We start from the raw sequence: 13,955 nt of genomic DNA, 5'->3' as shown, positions 1-13,955 counted from the left end.
AAGACCAATATCATCTTTAGTTGTGCCCGGTATTTGAACTTATCCCCAATTTGTACACCACATATGGGGCCTAAGCTCTTTACAGACTCCGATCATTTCAGCATTTGTTTCGTTAATTTGACTGCCTCCAAAGGAAGTGAGCAATCTTTTCTCTCTTTATCTTCAATTTATTTTCTTGCAAAAGTTGGGGGCAGACTTGATAAAAACACACATTGCTTCTTTGATCTTTTCACATTTCGTGTGTTCCTTACTCGATAGAAGGTCTATTGTGACTTCTGACTTTTTTGGCCTCACCTTCCTTAGAGCCAAAAGAAGATTTGTTGTTGCCCAATTATTTGGGTTGAAACCTTTTATCTTCACCATTTGAAGTCAACCTCCTAATGTTTGAATCAACATTTTCTTATTTCTTGATAAGTTTCTCAATGGCAGTGGTGACCCTCGTTTGTTGATCATGACCCTCCTTTGAAGGGTCCAAATTTTAACCTTTCCGGCAGACTTTGACCTAAATAAAGTTTTGTTCCTCATGAATTCTGCATGTTTCGTGCTTTTGAGTTTATTTTCCTCCGAATACCGAGAATTCATCTTCCAAAATTGTCTACATTATCTAATAGCTTCAATGGCTTCATCACATTAACAATGGTGGTGGTGACTTTGGGTTTTTGGTCTAACCATTGTTTGAGCGTGTGGGATCCATAACATAACTTTACCAGTTGGTGGTCTTGTGCCAGTAGAACCAATATGGGCTCTAACAAACTTATTAGGCTTCAAGCAACCAAGTTTATTCTTTACTTAATTACCTGTTATTGGGTTTGGTTGTGCTTAAAGAGAGTTTCGCAATGATGTAAGAAGTGCCTAAAATAGAACAAAGGTGAATAAGATATGTTTCCTATGTGTTTGAAATAAATATAATTTATGAAATTGGGTTGAAAGTTGTTCTATTTAGGGGGGTGAACAAACCTTGAGATTGTTTATAGATAACGAGTCAATCTAAATGATAAATTCCTAGTTGTATTATAATCAAACAGCTACAAGGACGCACGGCAGTGTGCATGCCCTTGTTGTGCAGGCATGAATGTCCAACCAAAACATTTGGCTTACATTGTCGGATTTTACTCTGAACTATTGTCTTTCACATAGGATCCCTTGCCACTCACATAATCTTTCTCTAAGATGTGAAGCAAAAGAAATGTATCTTACACACTTTTTCCTAAACAATTCATGAAATGTGCATACTTTTATCAATTTGTTGACACAAAAACATGTATAGTATGTCACATTTATGATTGTAGGGGAATATTAAAAGATATACCAAGTATCTAAAATATAAAATTCGCAACAATATGAACTCTATATTTCTTAGTGTACATGAACATAATATTTTATCACAGTTATCTGTGTTAACGTTTGCTCTACAATTAATTCCTGGCTAGCAGGTCTCACAAGGAGGTTTAGGTCCATTTAAGAGGAAACATGATTATGGCTACTCCAACCGATAATCTTGGAAATAAACTTCGCCGATCAAGTTTAATTGAAAGTGTAAAACTAAGTGCTCTCTATTGTTATTTGTAATTAATGATCAATTATCCTATTCTTAGGTATGTAAGATATAATAAAAATATATTATGACATCGTGAAACATAGAGTTTTTTCCTAAAAGAGTGTTATGAGAAAAAATATTTACCAATCTAGTGTTCATTCAAAACTATTTACTAAAATGGTGTTACTTTAACTTTATTTCTCAAACTATAATTTCTTTCTCCTAATTTCATTGGATAACCTATTTTTTAATAAAATATAATATAACCTGTTTTTCTGCATTTTATCTAATATGTTTATTCTTTTTATACTTTGTTCCCTCAAAATTGATACATAAAATATGCATATGAAAAATTTAAAACCTTGTCCTCTAACGATTTAAACTTGGTGGGATATTAATATTTATGTAGTGATTTTCTATGGGAAAGAAACATGAAAATGATTTTAAAAAATATACTAATTTTTTAAAGAAAAATTATGGTTTTTTGCTTTATCAATGGGTGCTATTTTCGCAAATCATTAACTTGTATATATATATATATATATATTCCAACGCACGTAATATTTACAAAAAAATATTAATCAGTTTCTTTAGAAAATTTTCCAAACAAGAAATTTATTCTATAATTACTTTTATTATTTTAAGCTTATATAAATTGAAGAAAAATTATAGCTTTTTAAATGCATTGTTATTTAGATCAATTTTGTTTGAGCAAATACATAAAATATGTGGGTTTGGAGTAGGAAAGCGTTGTAAGTTTAACTTCGTTTATTTATCTATTTAATTGATTTGTAAAAGTTTTTTAGTTTGGTATTTGTTCCTTTTTTTTCTTGTACGTTCGGGCTTCTTGCTGTTGGTAAACCATTTTCTTGCTTTATGAAATTGGGCCTTACAAAAAGAAAATAATAAAAAAAGTTATTCTATTCATTAACCAGTATATCAACTTTATTATTTATCTATAATATTTATTCATGTTTTTATCTATCTAATAATAATATTTAAATTTTATATGTTTTTATGATATATGCATAATCATACATAATAATAGTTATATTATAAGGAAATTGTTTGATAGAAAAACGTCTTATTTGAAAATGTTAGAATATTACAGATAGGTTTTCTTAAAAACATATAGGTGTATTTAAATCTTTTGTGCAATGCTTTATTACAATTTCTAAAAAGTAAAAAATAAAATAAAATAAAATAATATTAAATATACCAATGCGTTTAGCAAAAATATAAAACATATTTTCCGAAATATTAAAACTTCACATGTACGTGGTTGTCAATATTTATGTGTATTTTTTTTTCTTTTTAAAATATACTTTATTTTATTGATATATGTTAACCAATTATATTAGGAGTGAGAAAATACAATCTTTTAAAGAACACTCTTTTGGTAAATAGTTTTGAAGGAACACTACATTGATAAATATTTTTTCTCTTAACACTCTTTTAGGAAAAAATTCATGAAACATAATACCTGTCTTCATTTCAAAATATGTATATGCTGAAAATATAATTGCACCAAAGTGGCCATTTATTATTTGAAACTTTTGTCATTTACGAAACCCAAATGATCATTTCCAACAGGTGATGACAGGTAGCTAGGAAAAACTACCGAGAGGCTATTGTCTCTTAGATGGAAGGTCTCGATTTCAAATCCAGACATGGGGCATATTAGTTTGGAGTACGTATGACTAGGGGTAACGTTAAACAAAATAAATCAAATTAAGACTACACATCAAATGTAAAAGTGTTTTATTCATGTTAGTTAAAATCTCCGGCTGGATTGGTAGAAGATCATCCAGTTATAACTAGATTGAGACCACGTTTTGGATTGAGTTTAGTTGGGGAGGAAAATATTAAATAATGTTGGTCAAGGGCAATAAGCCAAAATGATAGTCAAAATTGGAGATTATGGAATGTTGGTGACAAATTCAAACGTTGACCAAAAAGTCAACAATAGTTAATGGCTGAATTGGGTCAATGTTTCTTTCCATATAGAGTAATGGTCTGAAAATGATACTGATAAATAGAACTAGGCCCTAAATATGGATTTATAAGTTATATCTGTTAATGGCCTGGTTTAATTTCATCGGGTGTTCAAAAAGCTTACGGCTCGAAGCCCGGGCTCGCTCGATTAAAGCTCAAATAAAGTTAGCTAAAAAACTTGATTTGAAACAACCTGAGCTGACTTTGCTCATTTTTGTAATCGAGCCAAAATCGACCATGGCTCGGCTCAGGACATGGCTCGGCTCGTTGGCTCTATCTTAGGCTCATTTAACTTCATAATCAAGCTTAAGCCTAGGTAAAGTGGCATAGGATCTGTTGGGCCAAAATGAGAACAGGATATTATATATGTGTTGAGTAGTACGAAGAGTCTAAGAGGGCCTTGTTTTACTACGCTAACCATTTTAGTAGGGATTGTAGGGCTCAGAATAACTAGGATTAGCTATGGGCTTGCCAATTGGGCTATTTATATTTGCAAGTTCAGGAATTGGGCTTGCCAGGCCAAGCACTTTTAAGGAAAGCCTCATCCAGTCCCAACAGATCCCTACCTATTGCTTTGAACCCCTTTTTCAAAGACCCCAAACAGATGTATATCCTCTTGAATTGTCTTGTCTCAGATGTTGGATCTGAGCATTCTTCTAATTCAAGCTTCACTGTTGTATCTGGATTAGTCCTCTTCAACTCTTCAATATAATCCCTCAATAACCCATATTGGCCTCTGAAATTTCCAATTATATGTTCCCTGGCCAACATCTTTGCCCTATAAGCTTTCATCTCAGACACACCAACTTCAAACCTCCTTTGAAACCTTTCTTTGATGGATTTAACTTTCAGCTTTGGGTCATCTTGAAGATCAGTAACCAAATTGTTTGAGAGGAACCCGGCTGTGCAAGCATAAATTTCCCTAGATTGAAGACATTTATGTTCATTTATCAACCTTGTAATTTTCCATGAAGCTGTTCTTTTTTGGTATGACAACAACAGTACCCAAGGGCATCTAATAGCAAGTGGGTCTTTCCTTTTTCCCCTACCCCAATACTTTTCTGGACTGGTCCCTCATCTTTATTAGCACTGCTAGATCCAACCCCCTGCATGTGGGACCCATCTTTCATATCTCCTTCACACACAGCCCTGACCCTTACCAAATCATCTTTTCTTATCCTAATTTGTCTTCTTGTTTCAACTGCATGTGCCTTGATCATATCCTTCACCTCTGCTTTTGTACCAAAAACTTGTCCCACATGGAAAAGATAATCCATGTCCCCCTCATTTCTTTGTTTCTCATTATACATCCTATCATTATCCAACATCACATCATCCATTTCTATGTCCAAAACCTCTAAACTACAATTTGCATCCTGCTGTTCAACTTCAAAATCAGTATGCAGTCTGAAATCCCTCATATCTACATCTACATCATGTGTTTCACCATCTTCATAGTTGAAGTCACTATCTGAATCACTTTCTGAATCTTCATCACCATCCCTAGTTTTCTTAACATTTTTAGATTTCTTTTTGTTCTTAGATTTCTTCACATTCTTTGGTTTCTTAACTGGACAATCCTCTAGATGTTCATCATCATCAGAACTCTCATCTCTCATTTCATAGTTAGAATCCCTACTATCATCAGTTCCACTTTCATCTGAACTTGAAGATTCATCTCCACTTTCTTCATCTGAAATTGAAGAATCTTCACTATCTTCATCCCCACCTCCATCCCCACGTCCATTGTAATCCATATCCACCTCATTTGTAGGCTGCACACCATATCCACCTCCATCCCCACCTCCATCTACATCACCATTGTAATCAATCTCCACCTCATTTGTAGGTTGCACACCAAAAGCATCCTCTCCAAACATAGGGTCAAATTCTGGATCCTCATGACATATATCAATCTGGTCTTGTTGTTCAACAACACCAACATTATTCTCTTCTTGAACATTCACATTTGCATCCTGTTTGTCTTGTTCCACAACTACCTTTTGAACAACAACCTCATTTGTGCTATCTTGCCATTCCAACAACAACCTTTTCTTAACTGAGTTTACTTTATCTAGTACGACCTCACTTGCAAGAAACTCCTCATTTGTTATCTCTTCAATGGTAAACTTTGAGGGTGAGCAGAAGTATGTGTGTACAGAGGTGAACTCATGCTCAACATACACATTCATTAACTGATTAAAAGCTCCAATATACTTAGCAAATCCCCTAACATCATCATCACTTCCCAAAGCTCTAAGCCCCAATCCAATTCTGAACCCGATACTACATAATGGTAGAATCTAACCTTATCTGTAGGATAGGATAATTCAAGCAAGATTCGATCAAGCTCGTGAACTGAAAACTTGTCAATATCTAGCATGTCAACAAAATGGACAACGGCTCTTTTATAAACCCGTCCAGGAAATTTAGTGAAACTGCCACCATGGTGCATCTTGATCGTGAACAAATGTGGATTATTTACTACACAAACATGATTAAACAGCTGTTAGTTAAATAAACCCAATTATAAACCCTAAAGTTTTAACTTACCATAAAACGCATCAGCATTTGATTGTTCATCAGCTTCACGAATGTAGAATCGATGAGGAGGAGGATCATCCATCTTACGTTTTTAAGTTCTGAGAATGATGTGCAATTTAAGGTATTAGCTGTCGGGTTGTTGAGTCGAGTCGGATACGAGGGTTTAGGGTTTAACTGTCGGGTTTTTAATCGCCGGGAATTGATTCGATTGAGAGGGAGGGGGAAGAGTGATACAGGGCTTAGTTGCAGAGATATATGAAAGGACAAAAGTACCCTCACATGCGCCTCACGTGATGGGATTTAACTGACTTTTTCTAACCCAGTTAGCGTAAAGGACAAAACTTGTAGGAAAAAAAAGTTTAAAGTACACCGCCTGCAAGAAAACTAAGAAAAGGACACGAACCGTAATTCGTCTTATTTTAAAGGACAAAATTTGTAATTCTGTCAAAAAATAAATCAAATTAAGACTACACATCAGATGTAAAAGTGTTTTATTCATGTTAGTTAAAATCTCCGGCTGGATTGGTAGAAGATCATCCAGTTATAACTAGATTGAGACCACGTTTTGGATTGAGTTTAGTTGGGGAGGAAAATATTAAATAATGTTGGTCAAGGGCAATAAGCCAAAAAGATAGTCAAAATTGGAGATTATGGAATGTTGGTGACAAATTCAAACGTTGACCAAAAAGTCAACAATAGTTAATGGCTGAATTGGGTCAATGTTTCTTTCCATATAGAGTAATGGTCTGAAAATGATACTGATAAATAGAACTAGGCCCTAAATATGGATTTATAAGTTATATCTGTTAATGGTCTGGTTTAATTTCATCAGGTGTTCAAAAAGCTTGCGGCTCGAAGCCCGGGCTCGCTCGATAAAAGCTCGAATAAAGTTAGCTAAAAAACTTGATTTGAAACAACCTGAGCTGACTTTGCTCATTTTTGTAATCGAGCCAAAATCGACCATGGCTCGGCTCAGGACATGGCTCGGCTCGTTGGCTCTATCTTAGGCTCATTTAACTTCATAATCAAGCTTAAGCCTAGGTAAAGTGGCATAGGATCTGTTGGGCCAAAATGAGAACAGGATATTATATATGTGTTGAGTAGTACGAAGAGTCTAAGAGTGCCTTGTTTTACTACGCTAACCATTTTAGTAGGGATTGTAGGGCTCAGAATAACTAGGATTAGCTATGGGCTTGCCAATTGGGCTGTTTATATTTGCAAGTTCAGGAATTGGGCTTGCCAGGCCAAGCACTTTTAAGGAAAGCCCCATCCAGTCCCAACAGATCCCTACCTATTGCTTTGAACCACTTTTTCAAAGACCCCAAACAGATGTATATCCTCTTGAATTGTCTTGTCTCAGATGTTGGATCTGAGCATTCTTCTAATTCAAGCTTCACTGTTGTATCTGGATTAGTCCTCTTCAACTCTTCAATATAATCCCTCAATAACCCATATTGGCCTCTGAAATTTCCAATTATATGTTCCCTGGCCAACATCTTTGCCCTATAAGCTTTCATCTCAGACACACCAACTTCAAACCTCCTTTGAAACCTTTCTTTGATGGATTTAACTTTCAGCTTTGGGTCATCTTGAAGATCAGTAACCAAATGGTTTGAGAGGAACCCGGCTGTGCAAGCATAAATTTCCCTAGATTGAAGACATTTATGTTCATTTATCAACCTTGTAATTTTCCATGAAGCTGTTCTTTTTTGGTATGACAACAACAGTACCCAAGGGCATCTAATAGCAAGTGGGTCTTTCCTTTTTCCCCTACCCCAATACTTTTCTGGACTGGTCCCTCATCTTTATTAGCAATGCTAGATCCAACCCCCTGCATGTGGGACCCATCTTTCATATCTCCTTCACACACAGCCCTGACCCTTACCAAATCATCTTTTCTTATCCTAATTTGTCTTCTTGTTTCAACTGCATGTGCCTTGATCATATCCTTCACCTCTGCTTTTGTACCAAAAACTTGTCCCACATGGAAAAGATAATCCATGTCCCCCTCATTTCTTTGTTTCTCATTATACATCCTATCATTATCCAACATCACATCATCCATTTCTATGTCCAAAACCTCTAAACTACAATTTGCATCTTGCTGTTCAACTTCAAAATCAGTATGCAGTCTGAAATCCCTCATATCTACATCTACATCATGTGTTTCACCATCTTCATACTTGAAGTCACTATCTGAATCACTTTCTGAATCTTCATCACCATCCCTAGTTTTCTTAACATTTTTAGATTTCTTTTTGTTCTTAGATTTCTTCACATTCTTTGGTCTCTTAACTGGACAACCCTCTAGATGTTCATCATCATCAGAACTCTCATCTCTCATTTCATAGTTAGAATCCCTACTATCATCAGTTCCACTTTCATCTGAACTTGAAGATTCATCTCCACTTTCTTCATCTGAAATTGAAGAATCTTCACTATCTTCATCCCCACCTCCATCCCCACCTCCATTGTAATCCATATCCACCTCATTTGTAGGCTGCACACCATATCCACCTCCATCCCCACCTCCATCTACATCACCATTGTAATCAATCTCCACCTCATTTGTAGGTTGCACACCAAAAGCATCCTCTCCAAACATAGGGTCAAATTCTGGATCCTCATGACATATATCAATCTGGTCTTGTTGTTCAACAACACCAACATTATTCTCTTCTTGAACATTCACATTTGCATCCTGTTTGTCTTGTTCCACAACTACCTTTTGAACAACAACCTCATTTGTGCTATCTTGCCATTCCAACAACAACCTTTTCTTAACTGAGTTTACTTTATCTAGTACGACCTCACTTGCAAGAAACTCCTCATTTGTTATCTCTTCAATGGTAAACTTTGAGGGTGAGCAGAAGTATGTGTGTACAGAGGTGAACTCATGCTCAACATACACATTCATTAACTGATTAAAAGCTCCAATATACTTAGCAAATCCCCTAACATCATCATCACTTCCCAAAGCTCTAAGCCCCAATCCAATTCTGAACCCGGTACTACATAATGGTAGAATCTAACCTTATCTGTAGGATAGGATAATTCAAGCAAGATTCGATCAAGCTCGTGAACTGAAAACTTGTCAATATCTAGCATGTCAACAAAATGGACAACGGCTCTTTTATAAACCCGTCCAGGAAATTTAGTGAAACTGCCACCATGGTGCATCTTGATCGTGAACAAATGTGGATTATTTACTACACAAACATGATTAAACAGCTGTTAGTTAAATAAACCCAATTATAAACCCTAAAGTTTTAACTTACCATAAAACGCATCAGCATTTGATTGTTCATCAGCTTCACGAATGTAGAATCGATGAGGAGGAGGATCATCCATCTTACGTTTTTAAGTTCTGAGAATGATGTGCAATTTAAGGTATTAGCTGTCGGGTTGTTGAGTCGAGTCGGATACGAGGGTTTAGGGTTTAACTGTCGGGTTTTTAATCGCCGGGAATTGATTCGATTGAGAGGGAGGGGGAAGAGTGATACAGGGCTTAGTTGCAGAGATATATGAAAGGACAAAAGTACCCTCACATGCGCCTCACGTGATGGGATTTAACTGACTTTTTCTAACCCAGTTAGCGTAAAGGACAAAACTTGTAGGAAAAAAAAGTTTAAAGTACACCTGCTGCAAGAAAACTTAGAAAAGGACACGAACCGTAATTCGTCTTATTTTAAAGGACAAAATTTGTAATTCTGTCAAAAAATAAATCAAATTAAGACTACACATCAGATGTAAAAGTGTTTTATTCATGTTAGTTAAAATCTCCGGCTGGATTGGTAGAAGATCATCCAGTTATAACTAGATTGAGACCACGTTTTGGATTGAGTTTAGTTGGGGAGGAAAATATTAAATAATGTTGGTCAAGGGCAATAAGCCAAAAAGATAGTCAAAATTGGAGATTATGGAATGTTGGTGACAAATTCAAACGTTGACCAAAAAGTCAACAATAGTTAATGGCTGAATTGGGTCAATGTTTCTTTCCATATAGAGTAATGGTCTGAAAATGATACTGATAAATAGAACTAGGCCCTAAATATGGATTTATAAGTTATATCTGTTAATGGTCTGGTTTAATTTCATCAGGTGTTCAAAAAGCTTGCGGCTCGAAGCCCGGGCTCGCTCGATAAAAGCTCGAATAAAGTTAGCTAAAAAACTTGATTTGAAACAACCTGAGCTGACTTTGCTCATTTTTGTAATCGAGCCAAAATCGACCATGGCTCGGCTCAGGACATGGCTCGGCTCGTTGGCTCTATCTTAGGCTCATTTAACTTCATAATCAAGCTTAAGCCTAGGTAAAGTGGCATAGGATCTGTTGGGCCAAAATGAGAACAGGATATTATATATGTGTTGAGTAGTACGAAGAGTCTAAGAGTGCCTTGTTTTACTACGCTAACCATTTTAGTAGGGATTGTAGGGCTCAGAATAACTAGGATTAGCTATGGGCTTGCCAATTGGGCTGTTTATATTTGCAAGTTCAGGAATTGGGTTAACCGGTCACATATTGGATTTTATCTTCGATATAGACGAATGTTGGGCATGAGTAGGCTATCAGATGGGATGCATTCAAGCCCTCGTGGAACAATTGGTAAGGGCCATTTAGTTAACAGTTAGCCGTAATAAAGTCAAAGACGAAGTCTTGAAACAATTTGAAGCGTATTTGGGAAGGTGGCAATCCATTTTGAGTTTGCTGGAATATAAAATGGGTTGCATCTGATAGTCAAGGTGTCAATATATATAACACCTAATAAAGTTATAGATGTGTGACAAACTGATATGTGTTGATACCCTTTCGGACATAGAATTAATTTTGGTAGAAGCATTACATCAAGCAGTTGGCGCCATCTTGAAACCTTATCTTTTCTTTCACCAACATACCAATAACAAACCATTTCTATTATCACCACACATATAAACAATTTTTATATATCCAATAATAAAACAAAACAAGAAGACAATTAAAAGCTTGAAGATTATTACATTTGTGACAACAACATGCAGATTCATCATATATAGTCCTTTTGAATTTTGTCAGTGTACTCGAGCAAGCTGCTGACTGACGTCATCTCTAATTGCTTCTTCTTTCACCTGTAAAACAAAACAAACCCAAACTTCAATTGTTAGTTATAAAATACAAACCGTAACAACCAAATTGATTAAAAATCCAAATATATTCACACAGGCAGAGCAGTTGGCATGCATAATTTCAAAACAATGTAGGAAGGTCAAACTTCACAAGAATCATGCCAGGAGGAGGAATTAGACTGAGGTAATTTTATTCATCTTTTGATCAATGGACAACATGTCTCCTGGCCGCGACAAACCGACAGTGTCGGAATCGATCGCTCCATTAGCCGAAACCCTCACCAACAACTACAAAGAGCAGTCTTGGAAGTTCAACACTTCAACCTGCTCATTACCAAACTACTCTTCGCAGCACCATTGTTACAATTCTATTCGAGACGAACCAAAACTCCAAGAATGGCTACCAAAGAAAGAAATTAAACGAAAATTTTTCTTATTAACCACTAAAATAAAACGAAATAAATTAAATACAAAACTAAACTGATAGAAACGAAAAGTACTAACATCCAAGAATTATCCATTATATTGATGTTACGGGAAATTAAATATATTTTGCTAAATATTAAACATAGCTTAAATCCAGTGGCGAAGCTTGGACTAAGATACCGGGGCCGGACTCAAAATGTATACACGTTTTCACAAACGAGGAGGGCGGACTCAAATTTTTTTACCAAAAACGGTTAAATTTACACTACGTGTAAAAAAAATATGTTGAGAACGGACAAATTTACACTACTGCGCAAAAAAACAGTGGGGCGAGGCTAACCCGGGCCCTAAATAAGCTTCGTCAATACTTAAATCCATAATGATGTTTTTACTTTTAAGTCATTGAGTGACATTAGGATTTTTAAACTTAGTTTTTAGAAGCATATATAATTTTCTTATGTGATATTTGTGTTCTCGATTGGGGTGGTCATTATTAATTAAGAAAGCTATCGGTGTTGGTGCATTCATTTTGAAGGTCCCCGCACAAGGACTTCCACAACTTTGACTATTTCCGTGGCGAAGAATTTTCTTCCAAACATTTAATTTAACATGTTGCAATAACTTGGAAGCAGCGTTGTACCATCTAAATTGAATGCAAGATACAGAAGGAAGAGACATGCTAACTATTTTATAAATGGTAGGAAAATATATATAGGCTAATCTTTTTAATAGAAGCTAGGAGACAAAAATAATAATCTCTTCTTATGTTCTCTCTCTTTCCTCATTTGGCCTATGGTTTCTCTTGATTCGTCATTTTGCATGTTCTTGTAATCAAAACTCAAATCTTGTTCAATGCATACCCACGAGAGTTTGGCTCTTATTAATCTTAAGAACAATCTCATTGCCCAAGCAAAGCAAACGACACGTTGATGTAATGTTTTGACGAGGTGGGCATACAAGTAAATGATTGAGAAGTTTATGGGAAAAAAGAACTTTAGGAAAGATTAAAAAGAAAAGATTGACCAATATATCTCTTCAACCCTTATGAAAGAGAAAACAAAACTAAATCTCTCTGCATTCTTCATCACGTTATTTTGTTAACGTGTTTTAAATCCATTATAAATAAAAGAAATATTTTAGCGTATATTTTGGTTTTATTATAATTTTAATACTTTAAAAAATTTCTAATTAATTTATTTGAGTAAGAAATTGATTAACACCTTCTGATATCTTTTTTTGAAAGGTGAATATTATTAAAACCAAAAAGGGGCAACTTGCAAGTTACATGAAACCCAAACAAACAAAAAGGATATACAACTTATCAAGATGAAGCAAACAAAAACAAACCAAATTACAAAGGAAAATTGACAAAGTTAAACATGCATCAATTTTCCTAATCCACACTCGATCTTCGACTCCTATACATCAATCAGCCCAAAAGAAAGATGTAGATTTGATATCAGCAACCACCTTATTCACTGAAACCGGCTTATTCTTGAAACAAATTATCATTCCTATTTCTCCAAATCAACTAGCATGTTACAAAAGAGATTGCTTGTATTATCAAACACTCTAATCCTTATTCCTCTTTAGCTTTATCGGGTCTTCAGACAGATCCTTAACCGATTCAAAGTAGGAAGAACCCGAAAATTTGGCCCAGTTTTGAATAATAGAGCAAAATCGTATAGCGACTCTATAATGTACCATTAAATGCCCGATGATTTCGGAAATAAACTGCATAACTCACAAATATCATCACTAACGTTTATACCTCTACTCATTAACGCCATTTTTATTGACGGTAACTCACAAATTTCACACCGTAGATAATTGACAGTAAAATTATCCTCTTTACCCTCTAGGTCTCGGCCCAAACCCCTTCCGATATCTCTCTCCCAAAATCAATTTCCCTCTCGTAACCGCAATTAATCCGCCATCGTCTTATGTTCTGTCAATGTCTTTATCTACACAATCTTCTTCTTCTTCCTTTTTTTTTTCTGGTAGGTTAGATTTCGTCATAATTTTTAGATTTTTAGATTGTGTTTTAGTTTTTTATTTGGTCTTTGCACGCAGCGTGTTTGATGAAATGCCAGACAAATCGAGCACTACAATTTAGAACCTAACGAACCGTTGCCACATGGATTTTGTCTAATGTTCGGTTATTGCTGACAAAAAAAATGGTGAAAAAGGATTTTGCATTTAAAGGTTTAAGTCTAAGGAAACTTTTTATACATTGATTTAAATTTAAGGAGTTTATATAATATAGGAGTGTTTGATAACTCTTTTTGTTCAATAAAAATAAGATTAAGACTTTTTTTTAATTTTAATAGAACTGAAAAACTTTAGCTGTGCT

Source organism: Bidens hawaiensis, unplaced genomic scaffold, assembly GCF_021521415.1.
Source record: "Bidens hawaiensis isolate Kalapana, Puna unplaced genomic scaffold, B.hawaiensis_p1.1 tig00000512_1, whole genome shotgun sequence".
In the NCBI taxonomy this organism is placed as follows: Eukaryota; Viridiplantae; Streptophyta; class Magnoliopsida; order Asterales; family Asteraceae; genus Bidens; species Bidens hawaiensis.
Note: the sequence above shows the minus strand (reverse complement) of the source record.